This window comes from Armigeres subalbatus, chromosome 2 (assembly GCF_024139115.2).
Source record: "Armigeres subalbatus isolate Guangzhou_Male chromosome 2, GZ_Asu_2, whole genome shotgun sequence".
Lineage (NCBI taxonomy): Eukaryota > Metazoa > Arthropoda > Insecta > Diptera > Culicidae > Armigeres > Armigeres subalbatus.
The window spans coordinates 398,316,038-398,335,780 of NC_085140.1; the positions used below are offsets into that span (position 1 = coordinate 398,316,038).

Consider the following 19,743-nt stretch of genomic DNA (forward strand, 5'->3'; position numbering starts at 1 on the left):
GGTTCGTTAGTTATCTGACAGTGTCCCGAAAGTGGTTTTCCTTCTTGGTTGGAGCTGGCTCGCGGTGATGTTCTTCTTCTTGTTTGGATGTCGTGACACTGGCGGCGGCCAGCCGGCCGGCCGGCTCGTTCCTCCCCAAAAAGCTAATCGATTTTAGTGGCCTTGACAAGTGAATTCTATTAATAGTCCGGTTCCATTGAGTTCCCCCGGCTAACACAAGCAGTTCGCTGCGGAACTGATGCTGCGTTGGGACGACCTCTCGCACGAAATAGGAGCCGAACCGAGGCCGAGGTTTTATCTCTGGATCCGGTCACTGAACAGCTCAGCCCATCAACCGAACGATGAGGCGGCGTTGGTTCTACCACGGCCACAGAGCATTGATTAGATATTGAGTCATTTGGGGAAAATTATGCTTCTGGGGGTTATCAATTTGGAAAACATGAACCGAACAGAGCTAGGGCCGGATGGAAGCTGGCGGGTGGTGGCGTTTCGCTTGTTAGATGTTGTGATTAAAAGAGGGTGGAATTTTAAATGGAATATTTAGGTTTAAGAAAAAGAAAAAGACAGGAACACCCTTCGACCAGAGGTTGCACAGACTGAACACTTAATACCAAGCATGAAGACAACGGACAGCACATATAACACCCAGTGGAGAATTTTTCGATTAGGAAAAATTCCCTTCTTACCGGGGCGGGAATCAAACCGACACTTCAAAGTACATGCGTACAGGTGCTTGACGAACCTAACCGCACGGCCACGAAGCCCAAGTTTTGATTCTTGGTATAGTTTTATTCCCAAAAGCGGAGAAGTCAGAAAATTTGTTTCGGAGCTTAAAATAAATCAAAAACATATGAGCCTACCTGAATAGTTTTATTTTTAAAAATAAGCTTTTTCTGATAATCATGATTGAAAAGTTTATCTCTAAAATATGCGAGTAAGACTATAAGATACTACCAACTTTTGATAATTCAATCCAATGCCGCACCTGATTGAATTAGAAGTGAAATAAAATAAAATAATCAATTTTATGTTTATGTGCATCGTAGCAAAAAATACTTAACAAAGAAACACAAATTTTTAAAATTTTGTTTTTGCTATTTAACATATTATATCGCCACTACACGTTTGCCAATTAAAATAGTGACTTTCTAGGAAAATAAAACTTTCTATCAAATATGGCCCATAACTATGGAGGGACTTTACAAAATTTTGAAAAGAAAAAGTTGTTAATTCAAATTTCAATACAGTTGACTATCGGCAACTCTCTAAATGCCCCATCCGGACTCTATTCATATCTCGTTTGTGTCACATTGTTTTCACTCGGTAGTTGCACCAACGCTGGCCATTCTCGAAGGTGGGTTACCACACCACCTACACCTCCCATTGTCACAAAAGGAAAAGTCCTGTTCTCGCACACTCACCTGTCGTCGGGGGGCAGAGCAAGAATATTTTTCCCCAGAAGTAAAGCATAATAAACATAATGGACTTTCTTGTGGGTGACGGGGAAGTGGAAGAACGACCCCCTCACCCAGACTCATTGTGCTTCTAGTTGTCGCCAATTGGACACAGGACATTGCCGCCTGTCATTGTTAGTTCACTTCTCGGAGGGGGGGGGACCCCAGCTCACCGTCCCACTCCCGTCTGCACTTGACAGAGATGAGCGCCCGTGGCCAGGTGGTGTTGCCGCAGCAAGTTTATGTGATTCCATGTAATCCAGGCAAGAGCTATTACCGAGAATATGCCGGCGGCTATATCTTCATAAGTAAGGTCGGTTGGTCGGTCGGTACCGTCATCATCGGTGGCTGGTGGTGCCGCAAAACTCTCACATGACATTGAGGTTGAAGAAAAGATGCTACCAAAGACCAGAGACCATTAACCTTTGTCGTGGAAGGTAGCTTCTCGGGACGGAAGTGGGACCGGAAGTCGGGTACCGGGCTATGGTTTATTCGAGTGGGGGGTTTTGCGCTTCCTTTATTTATTTTGATGTTTACTTTTTTGCTACTATGTCAGTGCTGAGTACACAGTTTATGAGTGTGGAACACTTGAAAGTTGGTACTGGAAGGATATGCGTGGGGAGTGAGAGTGCTGACAAATGTTGCCATTGTTGGAAGACTATTTGTCTAGTATTGTATTGAGGGAAAGGGCTTGTGATAGGGGAAGCAGTAACTGCTAAAGTAAATTCGAATGAAGTGCATCGAGGCATGGAACATAATAGTAAATGTCATCGTTGGTTTGTCTCACTGTTGGATGACTTTTCTCATGCAGTTATTTCCGATTTTCTTTCTTCGTTGCAGGTACGAGAGGCGCTGAAACCATGTTAGGTCGATAAAAAAAGCAAACAAAAAGTTTCAGAAAATAAGTTGGACATCACAATACTGGAAACGTGAGTAAAGTAAGCTTTGAACATCGTGACTCCCGAAACAAAAAACAATGAACTAAAGCATTGAACTTTTTTTTACGACTTTTATCTTTCAATATTTGATTAATTAAGTTTTCAATATTTTGTCACCGTCTAATAATCGTTTTATTTTTATCGAATACTTAGTTCACGTATGAAAGGTAAAAGCTGTTGGATCCCTCCAAAACCTTAGGGGCCATCCAGAAACCACGTGGTCATATTTTTGAAGATTTTTAACCCCCCCCTCCCCCCATGTGGCTTATCGTGGTCATTTGGCAGACCCCCCTCCCCCCCCTATGACCACGTGGTTTTTTTTCAAGTACAAAAATTTTATAACCTGATGTAAGTAAACATATGGTTAAACCGATCAATTTTGAAGATGGACAATTTCAACTGATTCAAAATCAAACTAAACCCAGCATGGAAATTATAAATTTTCTTGAATTCGAACATTTTGATGATGTTATCATGTTGTAATGTGTATCGGGTATTAGGATATCTAGAACTCGTACACCTTCGATGCATCAGGAGGATACAAAAAAATATGGACTCGCGAATATTTTATAAAAATTTCGAGAAAAAAATGCAATGGTTTAGAAATTTTCCAAAATATCCCTATATTTTCAATTTCTTTAAAAAAAAATTATTAGTGATTTTTTTTTTCAAATAGTTATAAAGTTCATCACATTCCTAAAAGTATTTGGGACCTTCCGTAACTCTGGAGGTACTGGAAATTCTTAAGATATATTAACCTCAGCTATTAACCTGAACTCTTACAACAAAAAGTTTTTCAGAGAATCACAAAGTTAATATGTAATCTTAGAGATGCAAATAAAACCTCCTACTGTTGTTTCTTTTGAGTAGCATTCCTGTAGAAATTCCAGTTTTGCTTTCAGAATCATCAAATTAGTTTACATTCCAATATTAATAGGTTTTTCTAAGAGCATACAAGTTTTATTCAGAATCTCAAAATTCTCTTCATTATGCCAAGATTCTATGATTCTAATCAGAACCGTAACACAATATCCTTTATATTCCTTTGCCTGAATTATACAGTTTTGGCTTAAAATGCAAGTTTTCATTTCAAATCTACAGTTCTTAATATCTTTGGGTTCCTTTTGGTATTCTAGAATTTATTGTTATATGTTGGTAATTAACCCTTTCAGGACGATGTAAAAAGGATTTAACATACATATTTAGGGTTTTCCACTCGATCTTGCCAAAACTATTATAGAAAGAACTGAAAAGTCGTATTTTTTTCGGGTGTCACAGGCCAAACTGCTCTGAAGTACATATCCTCGAAAGTATAAAAAAATTATGTCAAGAAACAAAATGTCCTAAGCTGAGAATTTATCTACAAATATCTATGTTATCATAAGACATGATATTAAGGAGTTTTGGAACGACCCGATCAACCAAGTCCTGAACCATGTATCCGTGTATCGCTAAGCATCCAAGCAGGTTCATTGAGCCGATGCGATTTCATTTATTACTTTATTATTACATTTATTTCCGCAACATAAAAGTTTTGTAATTGTTAATTGCTAATATTGATTTATTCATGAATATTTTGTATTTTTTCGTTTGATTTCTTTATGGAAAATTCATATTTCATAATTGCAGTTTTTGCTTTTACAAATGCTATAATTTATTATTGTTTTGTAGAAAATTTTCAACTGTTTATGGAAATTTTGCATTATTTGTTGTAATTCTATATTTATTTAATCATACCCCATACCCTGATTTCTTTATTGGCCATTTCCTATTTTATTATGGAAAATTTCTATTTTTTCTCTATTAAAGAGATTTTCAATCCAGAGCTGGCTCATCTCTCAAAATTTCTAATTCTTCATTGAAATTTTATTTTGATATCGACTCGTGGAAGCCAACGATGCCATACTAAAAATATTTTCTCGGTCACTCAGATGGTTCTTTCGAATAATTTTCCAAGGAACTTCTATTCCACATCTCGAATATGCTTCAGTCAATGGTCCTTTCAGAAGGGACTCATAGAGGAATGAATGTATTATAGACCAATTATTATTTTGGAGTTTGGATCATTTGATTTATCCAATTAACCAACTTATGAATGATGTATGATATAATATCCCAGTGTTCGGAATGATTCAAACATTTCAACTTAATTTGCATGCTCTTAGAATCGAAATCTTCCCAAGGTTTCGGATATCTGAGTTTTCAGGGTCAGTCAAATTTGAGCTCCCATATTTTTTCTGTAAAGCCAATATCTAGATGAACAATTTTACTGAAGAAAATGGTGGCCTAGCTCTCTTTTGTGATTTTATAGACAATCTAAAACGATGGGAATATATGACCCATGCATCCTGAAAGGATTAATATTGGAGTTCAATTTCAATCGTTATTATAACACTATTTTTAACCTAGATTGTTTTAGGAACTGGAGTTTTTTTTTGGAACACTGCCACTTTTTTCATACCGCAGGAATCTCCTTAGTTCTAAGACCCTTTTATGAATTTCTTAAGCTTTAAGCCTAAATTATTGCCTACATTTATTGCTTGGATTAATTTTAAATTCCAAGATCTTCTAAATTTTCAAGAATAATTATTCTGGAGTTGCAAGGGAAATCCTTCGGAATATTGACAAGCCAATTTTTTCCGAAATTCTGTGGAAGAGTTCCGAAAAATATTCGGTAGAAATTTTGAAGAACTATTTACGATGAAAAATCCATTAAACATAAAATTCCGAAGAATTTTCAGTATAAATTAGAAAAAAAAATCCAGCTTACTTTTTTTACAGAATCTCTAAAGATTTTTTTCAAAATCCTGGGCAACTTTAATGAGTCTTCAAAGGAAATTCTTCTAAATTTCCAATGGATTTTTTTTTCGTTTTCCAAAAGAAATTCGTTTTCCAAAAGAATTCCGCAGTTTTTTTTTAATTTCCAAAAGAAATTATTCGGAATATGCCGAAATATATTTCCAATGGAAATTCCTAAGATTTTCCAGTAGAAACACGAAAAAAGTTCATCTGAAACACCAATAATGAATTTCCCGAGGAAATTCCGATGTTTTTACAAGTGAAAATAACGAGAAAATTGTACTATTGAAGGAATTCCTTAAAAAATTAAATCAAAATTTTAAAGATTTTCTGATGTGAAAATTCCTTAAAATTTCCAAATCATTTCCTGTGCATCTTTGCATGGTAAAGATTTAAAGCAATGTTTAGCTGAACCTACAAAGAAATCAAAATGACTTCCCGAAGAAGAATGAATTCCCGATGAAATTTTGGAAGAATTTATGGTACAAATTAAAAAAAACAAGAACCTTGAGAATTCTAAAGATTTATTTTTTTGAAAATCCGAAGAATTTTTTGAAGATAATCCATAGACTCTTCCATGGAAATTCTAAATAATGCCTCGAATGAAAAAATACTTGGAAAATTTAAAAAAATTTGGTAGAATTCACAAAGAGCGTAAAAAAGTATACCGAAAAAATTTCATTTCAAAATTCCAAATTTGAAAAAAAAATCCAAAAACAAAAAATTTACGGAACTATGAAAGTGTTTCATGTGGCATTGGCTGTTTAATATCTCTTGGAAATTCAGATTTTTTCTTGAAAAATTTAGAAGTCTTCTTCTATGGCTCTATATTCCAACTGGAAGTTGGTCTGCTTTTCAACTTAGTATATTTTATTAGCATTTCCTCAGTTATAAATTGAAAGCTTTTATATGCCATCCATTGCACGATTATATATCTTGTGTAGCAAGTACGATGGATACACTATACCTAGGGTGTCGAGAATGTTTCCCACCCAAAAACATCTCGCCTTTGGTCTCAAGGCTAACTGGAGACTGAATATTTTGAAGTGCACTCATTAATGTTCGAAAAACTTCTTTTGGAAATGAGGAAGAATTTCTGGTAAAGGTTCGGCAGAACTTGTCGAAGAAATTCATTAGAATGTAAAAAAAATATGAAAATATGAACATTTTTTTCAACCGAAAATTATATGTATTTCCCACGGGACTGTTTTGAATTTTCAGACAGAATTCACATGGAATTTTTTTTCGGAATTTACAATGAAGATGTTTTGTTTTTTTTTCATTAACAATTTGTAGCAAAATTTCCAAGCAAAATTGTTCAGAGAGAATTGTTCTAAAATCATTCTGAATGCCAGCACTTTATCAGGATTATATAAAGTAATGTCAAAGATTTTACAGAAAATTTCTCTACTGGATTTTTCCTGAATATCCACAAGAAATTCTTTTGAAGTTTTTTCTTGGATTATTGTAAAAACATGAATATTTTTAAAATTTGTAGCTGCAGTCCGCTGTAGCAAAAGTGTCGGCGGCGTGATGCCAAAAACCATCTGCGGCGGTGGCGCGGCGCGGCGGATTTTTTTTTATATTTTCCCATTTTTTCTTACCAAATTTTTGTTGTGGAAATTGAGACTGAATCGCAACCTGTTCTTTCGTTTATTTTTTTTATGGAAAAAGGATCTAAGGCTAAGATGGTCAAATAGCGCAGATATATATCGGCAGATATACATACGACCGACGCTGCGTTACCGGTTTTTCTCGATGCACACCTGCGTCTTTTTAACGCTGAGTTGAAAAGACGCTACTTGGGCATCGGCCCGAAGATGCGCTTTGCATTTAATGATTAAATAATTAAATTTGAATGATTTGTATTTTTTAGTTGAAGTTGTAAAAACGATACTTGGGCATCGGCCCTAAGATTCGTTTTGCGTTTAATGATTAAATCATTACCGCAAAACCTCTTTTTGCGCCCAAAACGGGGGAGCGTAAATGGAATCAGAGCGTAAAAAGAGGGAGCGTTATTTCGAATTTAGGGCGTAAAAAGAGGGAGAGCTATTTGGAAGTTCGAGCGTAAAAAAAGTTTGCAATCTTTTAGGTTAGCAAAATTTGATATTTAACTCACTTTTAGTCTTAAGATGTGTCTTTTACCAATTTTGGTATTAGGGTCGTCCAAATTGTTTCCGTTATCATGGTCGTCCAATTGTTTGAATGCTGAGGCCTTAAGATGTTCTTGGTACGCCAAAAAATCAACAAGTCATGAGTGGTGCAGATCCTTGATAACGCACAATAAGACGTTCATCATTGTTTTCACGTATTTAAAGTTTTACAAGAACCTCCTGGAGCTTGGACCTGTGTTTTGTAATACATTGGATAGAACGCAACCATTGCATAGGTTCACGAACATCCAAGAAAACCCTGGAATAGGCCTTAAGATCTACACGCGTAACCAGAAATCTTTAGCCTTGTTTCAAAAATAGTACAACCCCTTTGTGGTACATAGAATATAATGCATCCATTGCATAGGTTCACGGTCATCCAAGAGAACCCTGGAATAGGCCTTAAGATCTACACGCGTAAACAGAAATCTTTCGCCTTGTTTCAAAAATGGCACAACCCCTTTGTGGTACATATCATAGAATGCGTCTATTGCATAGGTGCACGGTCATCCAAGAAAATCCTGGAATAGGCCTTAAGATCTACACGCGTAACCAGAAGTCTTTAGCCTTGTTTCAAAAATAGTACAACCCCTTTGTGGTACATAGAATAGAATGCGTCCGTTGCAGAGGTTCACGAACATCCAAGAAAACCCTGGAATAGGCCATAAGATCTACACGCGAAGCCAGAAATTTTTCGCCTTGTTTCAAAAATAGTACAACCCCTCTGAGGTACATAGAATATAATGCGTCCATTGCATAGGTTCACGGTCATTCAAGAAAACCCTGGAAAAGGCCATAAGATCTACACGCGTAACCAAAAATCTTTCGCCTTGTTTCAAAAATGGTACAACTCCTTTGTGGTACATAGAATAGAATGCGTCCATTGCATAGGTTCACGAACATCCAAGAAAACCCAGGAATAGGCCTTAAGATCTACACGCGTAACCAGAAATCTTTCGCCTTGTTTCAAAAGTGGTACAACCCCTTTGTGGTACATAGAATAGAATGCGTCCATTGCATAGGTTCACGAACATCCAAGAAAACCCTGGAATAGGCCTTAAGATCTACACGCGTAACCAGAAATCTTTCGCCTTGTTTCAAAAGTGGTACAACCCCTTTGTGGCACATAGAATGAAATGCGTTCATTGCATAGGTTCACGGTCATCCAAGAAAATCCTAGAATAGGCCTTAAAATCTACACGCGTAACCAGAAATCTTTCGCCTTGTTTCAAAAGTGGTACAACCCCTTTGCGGTACATATAATAGAATGCGTCCATTGCATAAGTTCACGGTCATCCAAGAAACCCTGGAATAGGCCTTAAGATCTACACGCGTAACCAGAAATCTTTCGCCTTGTTTCAAAAATGGTAAAACCCCTTTGTGGTACATAGAATATAATGCGTTCATTGCATAGGTTCACGGTCATCCAAGAAAACCCTGGAATAGGCCTTAAGATCTACACCAGAAGTAACCAGAAATCTTTCGCCTTGTTTCAAAAATAGTACAACCCCTTTGTGGTACATAGAATAGAATGCGTCCATTGCATAGGTTCATGGTCATCAAAAAAAAACACTGGCATAGGCCTTAAAATCTACACGCGTAACCAGTGCTCGTTCGGCTTGTTTCGAAAGTGGTACGACCCCCTTGTGGTACATAGAATAGAATGTGCCCATTGCATAGGTTCATGGTCATCCAAGAAAACCTTGGAAAGGGCCTCAAGATCTACACGCGTAATCAAAAATCCTTCAGCTTGTTTTGAAAGTGGTACAACTCCTTTTTGGTACACAGAATAGAATGCGTCCATTACATAGGTTCATGATCATCCAAGAAAACCCTGGACAAGGGCCTTAAAATCTACACGCATAATCAAAAATATTCAGGCTTGTTTCGAAAGTGGTACACACTTGAATTTTTTCACCGATCTCGGCTGTGCGAATTTCGGTTTAAGTTCGTTTGCTGAAATATCAGCTGAATGGACGTATGATTACGGTGGCTTTTTCGAATGCCGCAGTAAACAAATGACTTTTTCAGCTGAGATATCAGCAAAAAGTCAGGAACCGAGCAGTCGGCTGTGCGGATCTCGGCAAAAGAATCAAAAAATGCCGAGCTGAACTGAGTGTGTACAACCCCTTTGTGGTACATATAATAGAATGCGTCCATTGCATAGGTTCATGGTCATCCAAGAAAACCCTGGGTAAGGGCCTTAAGATCTACACGCGTAATCTAAAATCTTTCGGCTTGTTTTGAAAGTGGTACAACCCCTTAGAAAAAGGCCTTAAAATCTACACGCTTAACCAAAAATCTTTCGCCTTGTTTCAAAAGTGGTACAAGCTCGTTGTGGTACATAAAATATAATGCGTCCATTGCATAGGTTCATGGTCATCCAAAACTCTTGAAAAGGCCTTAAGATCTACACGCGTAACCAGAAATCTTTCGGCTTGTTTCAAAAGTGGTACAGCCCCTGTGTGGTCCATAGAATAAAATGTGTCCATGGCATATGCTAATGGCCATCCTAGAAATTTATGGAGTAATACTTGTAGGCTTACACCAATAACTAGTTGGTCTTCAACCTGATATAAATACGGTACATGGTCTATGCAATATTAGCCCGTTTTTATCCTAACGTTTCCGGCGTGAAGTTGTCTCGTTCCAATTTATTCACATTTTGCATTTCCAAGAAATAAACAGTTACGTACGTGATATGAATAAATTTTGTATACTACATACCTGGAACCCATGACAATAAGAAATACTTGGAATGCAAATACAGGCATACCTCCGTAATTTTAGTGTACGTACTATCGAAGCGTACGTACTATCGAAGCAAAAAAATAAATACAAAAAAAAAATTTTTTTTGCCTTTCTATTTATTTGGCAGTGGTGTAATGTTTATAACCACTCGGAAGCCAAAAGTTCGATAGAAGGCTCTGTATTCTAAGCAAATTTATATAGTATTTATATAGTACACAGCGGACCAGAATGACTCAGATTTTTCTTGAAATGGTGCCTACATGTAGCATTGCGCAAAATTATCTTCATTGTGAATGTGAGGCTATTGTTTTTATGAAATATTTCCTAGAAGGGGTCGCACAACATGTTTATTCTTCAATAACTGCCTCCATTACGGAGGTTGATCCTCAGACCTTGACTCTGTGGAGTTCGTAGACTACCTGGAGCCTACGACAACAACAAGAACTACTAGGAATACAAATATATACCTAGAAGGGGTCGCACAACATGTTTATTCTTCAATAACTGCCTCCATTACGGAGGTTGATCCTCAGACCTTGACTCTGTGGAGTTCGTAGACTACCTGGAGCCTACGACAACAACAAGAACTACTTGGGATAAAACCTATACCAAGAAGGGGTTACCCAACTTGTTTGTTCTCCAATAACTGTCTCCGTTACGGAGGCTGATTCACAGACCTTGACTCTATGGAGTTGGTCAAATTCCTGGAGCCCACGACAAGTACAAGAACTACAAGAAATACAAACATATACCCAGAAGGGGTCACACAATTTGTTTATTCTTCAATAACTGCCTCCATTACGGAGGTTGATCCACAGACCTTGACTCTATGGAGTTCGTAGACTACCTGGTATCAATTACAACATCAAGATCTACTTGAAATACATATATATATACCTAGAAAAGGACACACAACTTGTTTATTCTTCAATAACTGCCTCCATTACGGAGGTTGATCTACAGACCTTGACTCTGTGGAGTTCGTAAACTTCCTGGAGCCCACGACAACAACAAGAACTACTTGGAATACAAACATATACCAAGAAGGGGTTACACAACTTGTTTATTCTCCAATAACTGTCTCCGTTACGGAGGTTATTCCACAGACCTTGACTTTATGGAGTTGGTAAAATTCCTGGAGCCCACGACAAATACAAGAACTACAAGAAATACAAACATATACCCAGAAGGGGTCACACAATTTGTTTATTCTTCAATAACTGTCTCCATTACGAAGGTTGATCCACAGACCTTGACTCTATGGAGTTCATAGACTACCTGGCATCAATGACAACATCAAGATCTACTTGAAATACAAATACGGAAGTTGATCCACAGACCTTGACTCTGTGGAGTTCGTAGACTACCTGGAGCCTACGACAACAACAAGAACTACTTGGAATACAAACATATACCAAGAAGGGGTTACACAACTTGTTTATTCTCCAATAACTGTCTCCGTTACGGAGGTTGATCCACAGACCTTGACTCTATGGAGTTGGTAAATTCCTGGAGCCAACGACAACAACAAGAACTACTAGGAATACAAACATATACCCAGAAGGGGTCACACAACTAGTTTATTCTTCAATAACTACCTCCATTACGGAGGTTGATCCACAGACCTTGACTCCATGGAGTTCGTAGACTACCTGTTATCAATAACAACATCAAGATCTACTTGAATTACAAATATATACCTAGAAGGGGTCACACAACTTGTTTATTTTTCAATAACCGCCTCCATTACGAAGGTTGATCCACAGATCTTGACTCTGTGGAGTTCGTAGACTACCTGGAGCCTACGACAACAACAAGAACTACTTGGGATAAAACTTATACCAAGAAGGGGTTACACAACTTGTTTGGTTCCCAATAACTGTCTCCGTTACGGAGGTTGATCAACAGACCTTGACTTTATGGAAATTGTAAACTTCCTGGAACCCACTACAAATACAAGAACTACAAGAAATACAAACATATACCCAGAAGGGGTCGCACAACTTGTTTATTCTTCCATAACTGCCTCCATTACGGAGGTTGATCCACAGACCTTGACTCTGTGGAGTTCGTTGACTACCTGGAGCACACGACAACAACAAGAACTTATTGGAGTACAAACATATACCCAGAAGGGGTCACACAACTTGTTTATTCTTCAATAACTGTCTCCATTACGGAGGTTGATCCACAGACCTTGACTCTATGGAGTTCGTAGACTACCTGACATCAATGACAACATCAAGATCTACTTGAAATACAAATATATACCTAAAAGGGATCGCACAACTTGTTTGTTCTTCAATAACTGTCTCCATTACGGAGGTTGATCCACAGACTTTGACTCTGTGGAGTTCGTAGACTACCTGGAGCCCACGACAACAACAAGAACTTCAAGGAATTCAAACATATACCCAGAAGGGGTCACACAACTTGTTTATTCTCCAATAACTGTCTCCATTACGAAGGTTGATCCACAGATCTTGACTCTGTGGAGTTCGTAGACTACCTGGAGCCTACGACAACAACAAGAACTACTTGAAATACAAACATATACCAAGAAGGGTTACACAACTTGTTTATTCTCCAATAACTGTCTCCGTTACGGAGGTTGATCCACAGACCTTGACTCTATGGAGTTGGTGAACTTCCTGGAGCCCACGACAACAACAAAAACTACAAGGAATACAAACATATACCCAGAAGGGGTCACACAACTTGTTTATTTTTCAATGGCTGCCTCCATTACGGATGTTGATCCACAGACCTTGACTCTGTGGAGTTCGTAGACTACCTGGCATCAATGACAACATCAAGAGCTACTTGAAATACAAATATATACTTAGAAAAGGTCGCACAACTTGTTTATTTTTCAATAACTGCCTCCATTACGGAGGTTGATCCACAGACCTTGACTCTGTGGAGTTCGTAGACTACCTGGAGCCTACGACAACAACAAGAACTACAAGGAATACAAACATATACCAAGAAGGGGTCAAACAACTCGTTTATTCTTCAATAACTGTCTCCATTACGAAGGTTGATCAACAGATCTTGACTGTGTGGAGTTCGTAGATCATGACAACAGCTAATATCACTTCGCATGCAAGCCTATATTCTGTTTCTAGAACATCCGTAATACTTAGATCATCTTAAAACAACCTCCGAAACTAATCCAAATTTGCCTCATATAAATGCTAGAAACTTTTTTTACGCTCCTATAGGGCGTAAAAAGAGGGAGCGTTATTTCGAATTTGGAGCGTAAAAAGAGGGAGCGTTATTTGGAATTTTGAGCGTAAAAAGAGGGAGCGTAAAAGGAGGGAGCGTAAAAGGAGGGAGCGTAAAAAGAGGTTTTACAGTATATTTTAATGATTTGTATTTTTTACACCGCTATTGTTATTCACCAAAAGTTGTTCGTGTAAAAAAAACCACGTGGTTCGAGAGCAACACCCTCCCTCCCCCCATGTGGCTTATCGTGGTCATTTTCCAAACCCCCCCTCCCCCCCTATATGACCACGTGGTTTCTGGACGGCCCCTTACTTATCCTACAGAAGCGAAGGAGCCGTGTTATAAATTATTGGATTCTACTCGACGTCTGTATTGCTTATAAATGCATGACAGTCCTATGTTTGCATGGAACGATTATGTATTAATGAGGAGTGTACGTTTTTATGGGGAAGGGCCGTTTGGCCGAATACCGTTCGACCGAATGCCATTTTGCCGAAGATCACTAGGCCGAAAGTTGTTTGGCCGAAAAGAACATTTGGCCGAAAAGGAAATTTTTCCGAATAGGACATTTGGCCCAATATGTCATAAGGCCGAACAGGACATTTGGCCGAATAGAACATTTGGTAGCAGTGCGAAGTAAGAAGTGAGACGTCTCACTTCTCACTTTTTAAAATGAGCAAAGAGAAGTGAGAAGTAAGTAGTGAGACGTATCATTTCTCACTCCTCATTTCTCACTTCTCAATGTAATAAAGGAGAAGTGCGAAGAGAGTAGTAAGACGACTCAAGTGAGTTAGTAGTGAGACGTCTCACTACTCACTTCGCGCTTCTCACTTCTTATTTCTCACTGCTCACTACAAAAAGTGAGAAATGAGAATATTCTTAAGTTGGACGTCCCATTACTCATTTCTCACTTTTCACTTTTGTCCTAATCGGTTAAATGTCCTATTCGGCCAAATGTCTTGTCCTTCCCACTAGAAACCAAATGGCACTGAGTCTGCAACGTCCAAACACTGAGACTGGGAAAAAGCAATTTGTTTATTATGACGAAAAACTGTTAAACGATCTTTCTGCTGAACTGAAAACAGAAACAAATGCCATAGCTTTTAAAAAGAAACTTCAAAAACAGTTAAGGAAAACATCGAAATTTTCATTAGTTGACGGAATTATAAAATATTCATCGAATAGTAACTAGAGGAATCATATTAAATAGATCAGGACAAGATCGCATCGCACAGTCATCGTCTGATCACCGAGTCACCTGAGACGCATGTACCAAGGCACTATGAGAGTCCTTGCTCCCTCCGAGCCAAATTGAAGCCCTGTATAGCGACGTTCTACCAGCAGCCATCATCGCCGTCTCGGTTCTTTGGGCGGAGAACAGGCAAGGGCTCTCAAACCGCCAACTCAGGCAAGTTCACGTGCTATCTATATTGCATCTGCCCCTGAAAATTAAACTAATTGCAGCCCAGCCGCTCCGTTCTTAAGCTAATCACCTAATTAATGTTAGAAAAAAAATAAGAATGCCCTATTCGGCTAAATGTCCTTTTCGGCAAAATGTTCTATTCGGTAAAATGTCCTATTCGGCTAAATGTCATATTCGGCCAAATGACCTATTCTGCCAAATGACCTATTTAGCCAAATGATCTACTCGGCCAAATGGTTTTCGGCCAGATGGGCTTCGGCATAATGGTTTTTTCGGTCTTGTGGCATTTGGCCAAAATTTTCCGTTTTTTTTTCTTTTGACGTAGGACTTACGTCTTTCTTTACTATACTGGGTGTCATTGAGATTTTTGGAAATCGAGAGCGTTACGCTGGAAGGGAAGATTTTGAACGTTACTAGCGCCTTTATCTTTCGATGGATTTTTTAGATTTATTTGTCAATCGGCTCGGACACTCTCCAGCAATTTCGGGCCTTCGGGTCTATCGGAAGATTTTCTTTGTGTATAAAAGAAGCAGTGTCTACCGTGTGCGAGTCATTACAATTTGTGACAGCAGCGCGTACTGACGTGCTTTTTGCTCGCGCATTTTTCGTTTCGTTCGTTCGTTCGCTGTGTTTACCTACACAGCGACAGCATGCAGTCACCAGCGGAAGAACTGCCGATGGGTCTCCTTTCAAGAGGCCCGGAAGCCTCCTTTTAAGAGGCCCGGAAGCCTCCTTTCAAGAGGCCCGGAAGCCTCCTTTCAAGAGGCCCGGAAGCCTCCTTTCAAGAGGCCCGGAAGCCTCCTTTCAAGAGGCCCGGAAGCCTCCTTTCAAGAGGCCCGGAAGCCTCCTTTCAAGAGGCCCGGAAGCCTCCTTTCAAGCGGCCCGGAAGCCTCCTTTCAAGAGGCCCGGAAGCCTCCTTTCAAGAGGCCCGGAAGCCTCCTTTCAAAAGGCCCGGAAGCCTCCTTTCAAGAGGCCCGGAAGCCTCCTTTCAAGAGGACCGGAAGCCTCCTTTCAAGAGGCCCGGAAGCCTCCTTTCAAGAGGCCCGGAAGCCTCCTTTCAAGAGGACCCGAAGCCTCCTTTCAAGAGGCCCGGAAGCCTCCTTTCAAGAGGCCCGGAAGCCTCCTTTCAAGAGGCCCGGAAGCCTCCTTTCAAGAGGCCCAAGCCTCCTTTCAAGAGGCCCGGAAGCCTCCTTTCAAGAGGCCCGGAAGCCTCCTTTCAAGAGGCCCAGAAGCCTCCTTTCAAGAGGCCCGGAAGCCTCCTTTCAAGAGGCCCGGAAGCCTCCTTTCAAGAGGCCCGGAAGCCTCCTTTCAAGAGGCAAGCCTCCTTTCAAGAGGCCCGGAAGCCTCCTTTCAAGAGGCCCGGAAGCCTCCTTTCAAGAGGCCCGGAAGCCTCCTTTCAAGAGGCCCGGAAGCCTCCTTTCAAGAGGCCCGGAAGCCTCCTTTCAAGAGACCTGAAGGCCTCCTTTCAAGAGGCCTGGAAGCCTCCTTTCATTAGGCCCAAGCCTCCTTTCAAGAGGCCCGGAAGCCTCCTTTCAAGAGGCCCGGAAGCCTCCTTTCAAGAGGCCCAGAAGCCTCCTTTCAAGAGGCCCAGGCCTCCTTTCAAGAGGCCCGGAAGCCTCCTTTCAAGAGGCCCGAAGCCTCCTTTCAAGAGGCCCGGAAGCCTTCTTTCAAGAGGCCTGGAAGCCTCCTTTCAAGAGGCCCAAGCCTTCTTTCAAGAGGCCTGGAAGCCTCCTTTCAAGAGGCCTGGAAGCCTCCTTTCAAGAGGCCCGGAAGCCTCCTTTCAAGAGGCCCGGGAGCCTCCTTTCAAGAGGCCCGAAGCCTCCTTTCAAGAGGCCCGAAGCCTCCTCTCAAGAGGCCCGGAAGCCTCTTTCAAGAGGCCCGGAAGCCTCCTTTCAAGAGGCCCGGAAGCCTCCTTTCAAGAGGCCCGGAAGCCTCCTTTCAATAGGCCCGGAAGCCTCCTTTCAAGAGGCCCAGGCCTCCTTTCAAGAGGCCCGAAGCCTCCTTTCAAGAGGCCCGGAAGCCTCCTTTCAAGAGGCCCGAAGCCTCCTTTCAAGAGGCCCGGAAGCCTCCTTTCAAGAGGCCCGTAAGCCTCCTTTCAATAGGCCCGGAAGCCTCCCTGCAAGAAGCCCGAAGCCTCCTTTCAAGAGGCCCAGGCCTCCTTTCAAGAGGCCCGGAAGCCTCCTTTCAAGAGGCCCGGAAGCCTCCTTTCAAGAGGCCCGGAAGCCTCCTTTCAAGAGGCCCGGAAGCCTCCTTTCAAGAGGCCCGGAAGCCTCCTTTCAAGCGGCCCGGAAGCCTCCTTTCAAGCGGCCCGGAAGCCTCCTTTCAAGAGGCCCGGAAGCCTCCTTTCAAGAGGCCCGGAAGCCTCCTTTCAAGAGGCCCGGAAGCCTCCTTTCAAGAGGCCCGGAAGCCTCCTTTCAAGAGGCCCGGAAGCCTCCTTTCAAGAGGCCCGGAAGCCTCCTTTCAAGAGGCCCGGAAGCCTCCTTTCAAGAGGCGTGCACGCCTCCTTTCAAGAGGCCCGGAAGCCTCCTTTCAAGCGGCCCGGAAGCCTCCTTTCAAGAGGCCCGGAAGCCTCCTTTCAAGAGGCCCGAGCCTTCTTTCAAGAGGCCCGGAAGCCTCCTTTCAAGAGGCCGCAGCCTCCTTTCAAGAGGCCCGGAAGCCTCCTTTCAAGAGGCCCGGAAGCCTCCTTTCAAGAGGCCCGGAAGCCTCCTTTCAAGAGGCCCGGAAGCCTCCTTTCAAGAGGCCCGGAAGCCTCCTTTCAAGAGGCCCGGAAGCCTTCTTTCAAGAGGCCTGGAAGCCTCCTTTCAAGAGGCCCGGAAGCCTTCTTTCAAGAGGCCCGGAAGCCTCCTTTCAAGAGGCCCGGAAGCCTCCTTTCAAGAGGCCCGGAAGCCTCCTTTCAAGAGGCCCGGAAGCCTCCTTTCAAGACGCCCGAAGCCTCCTTTCAAGAGGCCCGGAAGCCTCCTTTCAAGAGGCCCGGAAGCCTCCTTTCAAGAGGCCCGGAAGCCTCCTTTCAAGAGGCCCGGAAGCCTCCTTTCAAGAGGCCCGGAAGCCTCCTTTCAAGAGACCCAGGCCTCCTTTCAAAAGGCCCAGAAGCCTCCTCTCAAGAGGCCCGGAAGCCTCTTTCAAGAGGCCCGGAAGCCTCCTTTCAAGAGGCCCGGAAGCCTCCTTTCAAGAGGCCCGGAAGCCTCCTTTCAAGAGGCCCGGAAGCCTCCTTTCAAGAGGCCCGGAAGCCTCCTTTCAAGAGGCCCGGAAGCCTCCTTTCAAGAAGCCCGAAGGCCTCCATTCAAGAGGCCCAAAAGCCTCCATTCAAGAGGCCCAGAAGTCTTCTTTCAAAAGGTTCAGAAGCCTTCTTTCAAGAGGCCCGGAATCCTCCTTTCAAGAGGCCCGGAAGCCTCCTTTCAAGAGGCCCGGAAGCCTCCTTTCAAGAGGCCCGGAAGCCTCCTTTCAAGAGGCCCGGAAGCCTCCTTTCAAGAGGCCCGGAAGCCTCCTTTCAAGAGGCCCGGAAGCCTCCTTTCAAGAGGCCCGGAAGCCTCCTTTCAAGAGGCCCGGAAGCCTCCTTTCAAGAGGCCCGGAAGCCTCCTTTCAAGAGGCCCGGAAGCCTCCTTTCAAGAGGCCCGGAAGCCTCCTTTCAAGAGGCCCGGAAGCCTCCTTTCAAGAGGCCCGGAAGCCTCCTTTCAAGAGGCCCGGAAGCCTCCTTTCAAGAGGCCCGGAAGCCTCCTTTCAAGAGGCCCGGAAGCCTCCTTTCAAGAGGCCCGGAAGCCTCCTTTCAAGAGGCCCGGAAGCCTCCTTTCAAGAGGCCCGGAAACCTCCTTTCAAGAGGCCCGGAAGTCTCCTTTCGTTACTGGCGAAAACTGAACGCTCCGCATAAACCCACGTCGAACAGGGGGGGTTTCTGTTCAACGCAAAATCATTCATGTTAATTCACTTGAATATTATTAATCCATCAGGGTTATTGCTTATCTGAACCTAACGCATCGGCTGCGTGGAGGGCTATATTTTTAAACATTCGTCGCATGATATGTATAATTGCATAACTTTACAGCATAATTGGAAGAAGAAGGAATTTCACCTCCTTCTGCATGTTTACTCACTTTCCGTAAACAAAAGAACTGTGTTTAAGTCAGTGAAGGATTTGCTTTTGCAACCAGAATCCCGAGACTAGGCTGGCGCTCCATCCAACAAAACAGATCTTGCCAAAACGCTTCGTGATAAGCATGGAATCAGTTGGCAAGCTCAAGACATAGCTTGGATGATGTGGGCTAATTCCATTTACACTGCTGACCCAGGCCTTCGAGAAAATTTAATCGACGAGGCCCCACCAGCTCACTTGATCAAACTGTTTTCCGCCAGAGAACAGCCTGTGATTCATTCCATAAAACGAAAATTTTCCATGGCTCAAAGTGTAAATGCAGGCTACCATGATGAAGTAGTTTTTATTCGAAAAGCTTTTGGAGAACTGGAAGAAATCGTACACACTTTCACGACTAAGATGAACCAGCTAAGACGATGCATCGAAGCATTAGAAATGCGAGATGCCGTATGGAAGAATCATTTATTTCAGCAGCAGAGAATACGGTTCGAGCGGAGGAGACATGGATTTCAGACCAACTAGCGGCTCGATTTCGTGAATAAGATTATGATCATTACTGATTTTCAAAGGTGAGCCAGCCTAGGGCTGCAAGCCTCTATAATAAAGAAATAAAAAAAAATCATTACTGATGTCATTGAAGGTTTTACCTTTTTCATCAAGGGAAAGATTTCAGTGTTTTACGTTGAATAAAATTCAAATCAAAATAAACGTTTTTGTAGTTTTTATTTAATGAGGTGCATTATGCATAACTAGTTCTCTGAATTTTCTTCAAATCCAAGCTGTATTAGGTCTTTTTCAAGCTCGATTGTTGGATCGAATCGACCACCTCGAATGTAGCCACATTTGCGGAACAGGTTTTCCATTGGATAGTTTGAGAACTACTCTAAGAACTCCGCTACTTCTCCTTCTT

The 19,743-nt window shown here is 41.9% G+C and overlaps 1 protein-coding gene across 11 annotated transcripts in view; it reads left to right on the forward strand.

Annotated features, from left to right (window-relative positions):
* LOC134213257 (toll-like receptor Tollo) overlaps positions 1 to 19,743 on the forward strand; it is a 444,443-nt gene that overhangs the window by 175,285 nt on the left and 249,415 nt on the right. For 3 of the 11 annotated variants that reach the window (XM_062692098.1, XM_062692100.1, XM_062692107.1), the window contains one exon: positions 2,295 to 2,383. The exons of 6 other annotated variants lie outside the window; for them this stretch is intronic. The gene's annotated coding sequence lies outside the window, so the exon portion shown is untranslated. Of the gene's footprint in view, positions 1 to 2,294; positions 2,393 to 19,743 lie in introns of all 11 variants that reach the window. 2 more of the 11 variants (XM_062692099.1, XM_062692106.1) reach the window with 1 other exon arrangement.